Raw genomic sequence first — 8,074 nt, forward strand, 5'->3', positions numbered from 1 at the left:
ACATCGCTCCATGGATCCCTCTTCCCAGTCACGCACACAAATCGCTTCCAATTTTCCTCTTTCACTCTTCGCATTTCCTCCTTATACTCCCGCAAAACATACTTATATTCATTCATTCTTTCTTCCACTCTGCTTCCATTCCTCTTTCTCGCACGCTGGTAGGCACGTCTGCTCCTTCCTACAGCCTTCTTCAGTTTCTCAAGCTCATCCGTCCACCACACAAGCTTCCTAGCATACACAGGTTTACATCTCTTCATCCATCGATCATTCGCACTATGGATCCATTTCATCATTCGCTCTACACAGCTCTGCGCATCCGCTTCGTCTATGGCGCTCGCTGCATCCTCTAACGCACTCTCTCGCATATCACACATATATCCTTCCCAGTCTACGTCCTTGTACACCCATCTACGCATGCCCTCATTCGTACCTACATTCTCTCTGTGTACCATCCGTATTAACAATACGTTATGGTCAATCACTCCCCAGTCGGCTTTACTTCCCACTCATACCGGCACCCTCCATTCACGCCGTTCACGAAAGTAACATCGATGTCACTCTCCCCATTCGGCCCGCTGAACGAGTAAAACTCGCTTGGCTCATTCAACAACATTCATCCCGCTCGCAATCATCCATTCCTCAATCATTCTACCACGCGCTTCACTCTCTCTGCTGCCTCCACCCTTGCTATACCACAAGGGAGAGACGGCATTCGCATCCATACCTATCAGCAGACGCTTTCTCCCGGCCGTCTCACATACTCTGTCCATGTACGCCAAGTACGGCTCGATACACTTACCATACTGGCAATACATGGACACCACATACATTTCGCCAAAGTCCCCCTTCAACCACACACTCACTCCAAGCTTATTCGTACACTCTCTCACGCACATCACGTCTAACCTAGAGTCATTTACCACCACTGCTGCTTTCACCGTCCCACTTTCGCACACAATCACATCCATACCTATGGGCAAGCCCACCACACGTCCATGCCTTTCATACGGTTCTTGCAGCAGTGCTACATTCACTCGACGTTCGCGCATCATCTCACCCAGATCACACATAATCGCATACGCTCTCTGGCAGTTATACTGCACCACATTCACGCACCATTCATTCGTCATTTATTCTCGCTTTCTCTCTCTCTAACGCTCTCACGTATTCCGGACACACTTCGGACAGAACCGAGTGATCACATTTGCTCCCTTTCAGCTTACAGTTTCTACACACACTTTCCTTTTTACAATCTCTCATCATGTGTCCTACACATCCACATTTTTGGCACAGTCTTTCCTTTTCGGTGCATTGCCGCATCATGTGCCCAAATGCGAAGCACTTGTGGCACCTCAGCACACTGAAAAACTCTTTCACCCTAAAGGCCTTCCAATGCACAAACACTCGTCCGTCACTACAGAGCACATTTCTTATTGCACTCGTAACTTCTAATATCACATTTCCGCAGGTTGCATCTTTCTTCGCATTCCTACTCACAACACGCACACGTTCCATAAATACTCTCTCATCCACTCGCCCTTTCAAGCTCCTCTCATACATTTCTCTCATTAACACTTCACTCGCCATATCATTCGGCACATCGTACAAGATGATCTTTGGGCCTATCTTGCGAGGCAGCTCAACCTTTAGGCCAGCATTCTTAAACTGACCACACTCTCTTATTCTTTTCAACTCACTCTCGCTCATCGTCTCAATCGCTACACCTCCATTCCTCACTTTCCTCACCGCTTTCACACGCACATTCAGTGACTTGCTCACATGCTTCATCATTCTCTCCTTTACTTCCTCACTTGTCACACTCGCACTTGCATCATCCGCTCTCACTATTACCGCATAACTCTTCTCTTTCGTTTTCACTCGTTTTCACATTCACTTCCTGTACCTTTTCAATCACGCTCTTTTCAACATTTTTCGCACTCACGCTCGCATAGCTCATTCCACTTCCGCCGTAAGCTAAATCCCGACTCGCTCGACGCATACACTCATCCAGTTTTCCCCTGTATTCTCTCATTTTTGCACAACATTTTCATCATCTGTTCCTCATATTCTCCCACAATGTCCAGTATTTTCTCACTCGCACTCTTAGAAATTTTGTTCGTCTCCGTAAACAGGAATTTACGGAGTCTCGCACCAATTACTCTCATACACGCTATCTCACTCACTTCCGCAACGCTCTCATTCTCTCCCTCATTCATTAATCAAGAACGAAAGTTAGAGGTTCGAAGGTGATCAGATACCGTTCTAGTTCTAACCATAAACGATGCCAGCTAGCGATCCGCCGAAGTTCCTCCGATGAGGAACGGGTAACGGGGAATCAGGGTTCGATTCCGGAGAGGGAGCCTGAGAAACGGCTACCACATCCAAGGAAGGCAGCAGGCGCGCAAATTACCCACTCCCGGCACGGGGAGGTAGTGACGAAAAATAACGATACGGGACTCATCCGAGGCCCCGTAATCGGAATGAGTACACTTAAATCCTTTAACGAGGATCCATTGGAGGGCAAGTCAGGTGCCAGCAGCCGCGGTAATTCCAGCTCCAATAGCGTATATTAAAGTTGTTGCGGTTAAAAACCTCGTAGTTGAATCTGTGTCGCACACCGTCGGTTCACCGCTCGCGGTGTTTATCTGGCGTGATGTGGGACGTCCCTACCGGTGGGCTTAGCCTCGCGAGGGGCGGCCCAACTAATATCCCGTCGCGGTGCTCTTTACTGAGTGTCGAGTCGGGCCGGTACGTTTACTTTGAACAAATTAGAGTGCTTAAAGCAGGCTACCTTCGCCTGAATACTGCGTGCATGGAATAATGGAATAGGACCTCGGTTCTATTTTGTTGGTTTTCGGAACGCCGAGGTAATGATTAATAGGGACAGATGGGGGCATTCGTATTGCGACGTTAGAGGTGAAATTCTTGGATCGTCGCAAGACGGACAGAAGCGAAAGCATTTGCCAATAATGTTTTCATTAATCAAGAACGAAAGTTAGAGGTTCGAAGGCGATCAGATACCGCCCTAGTTCTAACCATAAACGATGCCAGCTAGCGATCCGCCGAAGTTCCTCCGATGACTCGGCGGGCAGCTTCCGGGAAACCAAAGCTTTTGGGTTCCGGGGGAAGTATGGTTGCAAAGCTGAAACTTAGAGGAATTGACGGAAGGGCACCACCAGGAGTGGAGCCTGCGGCTTAATTTGACTCAACACGGGAAACCTCACCAGGCCCAGACACCGGAAGGATTGACAGATTGATAGCTCTTTCTTGATTCGGTGGGTGGTGGTGCATGGCCGTTCTTAGTTGGTGGAGCGATTTGTCTGGTTAATTCCGATAACGAACGAGACTCTAGCCTGCTAAATAGGCGTACCTTATGGTATCGCGAAGGCCCCCGGCTTCGGCTGGCGGGTTTTTACTACCAACGTACAAACAAATCTTCTTAGAGGGACAGGCGGCTTCTAGCCGCACGAGATTGAGCAATAACAGGTCTGTGATGCCCTTAGATGTTCTGGGACGCACGCGCGCTACACTGAAGGAATCAGCGTGTGTTCCCTGGCCGAAAGGCCCGGGTAACCCGCTGAATTTCCTTCGTGCTAGGGATTGGGGCTTGCAATTGTTCCCCATGAACGAGGAATTCCCAGTAAGCGCGAGTCATAAGCTCGCGTTGATTACGTCCCTGCCCTTTGTACACACCGCCCGTCGCTACTACCGATTGAATGATTTAGTGAGGTCTTCGGACTGGTGCGCGGCAATGTCTCGGCATTGCCGATGTTGCCGGGAAGATGACCAAACTTGATCATTTAGAGGAAGTAAAAGTCGTAACAAGGTTTCCGTAGGTGAACCTGCGGAAGGATCATTAACGTTCCGAAGGTCCTGCTCTGCGTCGAGAGTCCTCTCTTTTGGGAGAGACGCGCGCTCGCAGCAGTCGGCGACTAAATGGACGCGCTGAAAAGGCGCTCTCAGAGAAAAAGAAAATAACGGATTTGACGGAATTTGTTGTTGTGTTTTGATATAACGACGGACGCCGTCGCGCCTCTCTGACCGAAAGTAGTAGGCAAGCAGAGCAGCGCGCTCGGCGGTGTTTCGACGACGATTCGGAGCGAGACGCTTCGCGATCACGCTCGTGTGTGTGCCATTCTCCGGCCACACACACACACAGAGCGTCGATTCGGCGTTGAGCGCGAACCGGTGGTAACCTATGCCCGCGCACGCGTGTGTGCAGCACCCACGACGTTCGTCGACGCGCGCCCTTCCCCGTTGTCGCGGGGCAGCGGTCAGCGTGCCGAGAACACACGGTGTGCGACCGCGAGTGCCGAGCGAGAGGACCCCCATATATTATTATAATATATATATATAACACAGAGAAGGGATCGATGATATTTCGACCAATCTGTCAACTGTATCGGTCCGACGGTTTCTTCAAAGAGCTTCCGCCCCGGCTCTCCCGTTGCGGGAGAGACGCTCTGAACGAGAAACACACAACTCTATCTTTGTGCCGTAGCCTTCCCTGGCGGAGGCGGCGGTCCGCGCGCGTCCTCGGACGCGCGCGGACAGGCTGATCGAAGAGCCACCACGATTATTCTCTCTCTCTCTCTCGAGAGAGGTCCACGATGGATTGAACGAGAGAAGCGCGTTTCTTTCGCTGACACCCTCACCGCAAAAAGTGTCGCCGGATTTTTTTTCTCTCTGCTTCCCTACGAACCTCTTTGATTACACACGGTGTTTTGTGTGTCATTGTAACTCTTTCGAGTAAGTTGTGCGTTGCCAGTCGATGATTCCCTTCTTTTTCCTAAGTTTCTTGCAGAAACCCCGCCGTCCCCTTTTATCTATTTTTGACGTTTTCTAGATGCTTCCTCACTCTAATGGCTCCAATCGGTCTCCCCCCCACCCTAGCCGACACACTCCCTCTTTGAATTTGGTTTTTTTGCTTATATTTCTGGGCCCTTTTTTCAACATTTTGTTCCTAAGTTTAATTTGCGCTCCCTCCTCTCCCCTCCCCCTCCCCTGCCCTCTTTTTTTTTTTTCTCTCCTTTCTCTTTTCCCTTTCCCCCGTGATGTTTTTTATTCATTATTTTGGTCTCGGAACTTTAGACGAAAACTTTTGGGCGCTCAATCGAGAGTAGCGGGTCGATCCCGTGGTCATGCCTCGCCCAGCAATTGTTTTTGTGGCCACCCCAGGTCCAATTCAGCGGCGTGTCTTCCTCTATGACCCGGGCATGTTGTTAGTGAGCGGGACACGGGTCGACCGCGGGCACCCGTACACCCTGGTGTACGATGTCTTTCTGGGAGTCGGCTTGGTTGTTGTTGCACAGCTTCTGTACTGCGGTGTGATCCCGCTTCGCATGTGTCTGGTTGTTCGTTCGTGCCGTGTCCCACGTATACCTACTTTTTATTGCGGTCAGGCGCATTTGCTCTGCCCACAAAAGCCGTTGTTTCCAATATCTGTTTTGTTTTCGCACACACTGACTGTTTCGCCACCGAGCCCTCTGCTGCATGCGCACTTACCTTGTGTGTTGTCCGTATTTCTCTCTTGTTGCCCCGCACAAGATCCAAGGCAGCTGTGTCGTAGCACGCACCTGTGTTCGCTGTACATGCAGACCGCTCGCTGTGGCCTTTATCCCCCATCACAAAGGCACACACCCTTCCACATGTCTGTCGACCTGTTCCTGGGCCCCGCCTAGACGCGGCGCGTGGTGTTGTCCGCCCGACAGTCGTGTCGGCGTCTTCCCGTCTTCCTCTCGTACTCCCATGAGGCCCGGCTGTTCTACCGCACTTGTGGGGCCTACTGGGCGCCGTGTGGTCCGTTTTTCTGCAACGCGGCCGCTTGACCAGCATCACTAACGGTACGGGCCCCCGTGCGTTCGTTGGCGGCTACTTTCGTTTTACTTTGATCCCTTCCCGGGCGCCTTTTTTGCCTGGCGCTCTAGGCACCCTCTTCCGCTGTGTTCGATTGTCCCCGCACACTTTCTTTTGTTTCTATTAGTCGCCAGCCTCCACAGGTGGCACGTCTTGCGGTGGCTTTGTTGTGACTTGGTTGCTCGTATTTCCTACTCTTATCTCAAGAGCAGGGCGCGCGCGCCTCTCGCAGCGATCTACGTATGTCTCCCACCCACCACCTTTATCGATGGTGTTTGTGTCGGTTCTGTCGCCCGTCGATTATGCTTGATGATGTATTGTTCTTTTTTTTGTCTTCGTGCTGCTTTCGCTCGTCGCCCATTCGTCCTTCTCTTTTCTTTAACGTTATCTCTCTAGCGTTCTACGAACGTTCGCCCGGCCTCGGGAGCGTCCCGTTCTCACTCCTCTCCTCTCGCGTTAAGCGCAGCATGATCGATGCATTTCCGCGCTCATTTCTCCCTTCTTCCTGGAGGCCCCTCCCCCTCCTTCTTTTCCACATCTCGCTCGTTGGCCGTAATTCGCCCTTCCATCGTGTTCTCTCTTTACTAACCTCACTTTTGTGTTCATTGAAGCACAGCGTCAATGCCCTTGGTTGGTTTTCTTTTCTTTGTTTCTATTACATGCTCTGTCTCCGTCGCTGTTCCCACTTCCTCTATATACCCGCGACACTGGGGCACACTTCCACTGCACCGGAGGTTTCGGACGAGCACGAATTGCTCGCAGATTTTGTGTGGGGTGGAGGTACCTAGCGAGCGGACTTTCCTCGTTTGGTGTTGGTGGTAAAACGGCACGCGACAAACCCTTGGTCGCCCGGCCGGCTGCTCGGCGGTACGCGCAAGGTATCAGGCCGCACTATTCACAGTGCGTCGAGACCGTCGCAAGCGCGCGCCACGGTACTCGGAGATTACGGACTTCGCGCCGTCCCCGGTCCTGGCCCGCTGTTGGTTACAGTACGGTACACCTTCGACAGGCCTGCGAACGTCTCCCGCGGTCTCGCGGGAGACCGATACCGGTCGGCGACGCTACTGCTTTGGGTACTCTTAGGACCCGTCTTGAAACACGGACCAAGGAGTCTAACATGTACGCGAGTCATTGGGACTTGTCGCGAGACCTAAAGGCGTAATGAAAGTGAAGGTCGGCCCTGGCCGTCGACCTAGGGAGGATGGGCCGCGTCGCGATGCGGCCTCGCACTCCCGGGGCGTCTCGTTCTCATCGCGAGAAGAGGCGCACCCAGAGCGTACACGTTGGGACCCGAAAGATGGTGAACTATGCCTGGTCAGGACGAAGTCAGGGGAAACCCTGATGGAGGTCCGTAGCGATTCTGACGTGCAAATCGATCGTCGGAACTGGGTATAGGGGCGAAAGACTAATCGAACCATCTAATAGCTGGTTCCCTCCGAAGTTTCCCTCAGGATAGCTGGCACTCGGCCGTTCCGCACGGAACGCGCGCGAGTCTCATCTGGTAAAGTGAATGATTAGAGGCCTTGGAGCCGAAACGACCTCAACCTATTCTCAAACTTTAAATGGGTGAGATCTCTGGCTTTCTTGAATTATGAAGCCACGAGCATCTACGGATCAGAGTGCCAAGTGGGCCATTTTTGGTAAGCAGAACTGGCGCTGTGGGATGAACCAAACGCAGAGTTAAGGCGCCCAACTCGACGCTCATGGGACACCATGAAAGGCGTTGGTTGCTTAAGACAGCAGGACGGTGGCCATGGAAGTCGGAATCCGCTAAGGAGTGTGTAACAACTCACCTGCCGAAGCAACTAGCCCTGAAAATGGATGGCGTTGAAGCGTCGAGCCTATACTCTGCCGTCAGCGGCAAGTGGGGCGGCAACCGGGAGCGGGCGTTAGTCTTCTCTCGCGTCGTCACGAAGCCCTGACGAGTAGGAGGGTCGCGACGGTGAGCGCAGAAGTGTCTGGGCGCGAGCCTGCCTGGAGCCGCCGTCGGTGCAGATCTTGGTGGTAGTAGCAAATACTCCAGCGAGGCCCTGGAGGACTGACGTGGAGAAGGGTTTCGTGTGAACAGCCGTTGCACACGAGTCAGTCGATCCTAAGCCCTAGGAGAAATCCTATGTCAATGACGGCGTACAATATACTCGAGTGTCGAGAAATAATAATAAATATTATACGAAAGACACACGCCCGTCGGGCGAAAGGGAATCCGGTTCCTATTCCG

The 8,074-nt window shown here is 52.2% G+C and overlaps 2 pseudogenes; both read left to right on the plus strand.

Moving 5' to 3' along the window:
* Positions 1-3,122: 3,122 nt before the first annotated feature.
* Positions 3,123-3,851, plus strand: LOC146720129 (small subunit ribosomal RNA; annotated as a pseudogene; the record flags this gene model as incomplete).
* A 3,107-nt stretch (positions 3,852-6,958) lies between these two features.
* Positions 6,959-8,074, plus strand: part of LOC146720130 (large subunit ribosomal RNA) — a 1,419-nt pseudogene continuing 303 nt past the window's right edge.

Source organism: Nylanderia fulva, unplaced genomic scaffold (genome assembly GCF_048542155.1).
Source record: "Nylanderia fulva isolate GAGA-0341 unplaced genomic scaffold, ASM4854215v1 Scaffold770, whole genome shotgun sequence".
Lineage (NCBI taxonomy): Eukaryota > Metazoa > Arthropoda > Insecta > Hymenoptera > Formicidae > Nylanderia > Nylanderia fulva.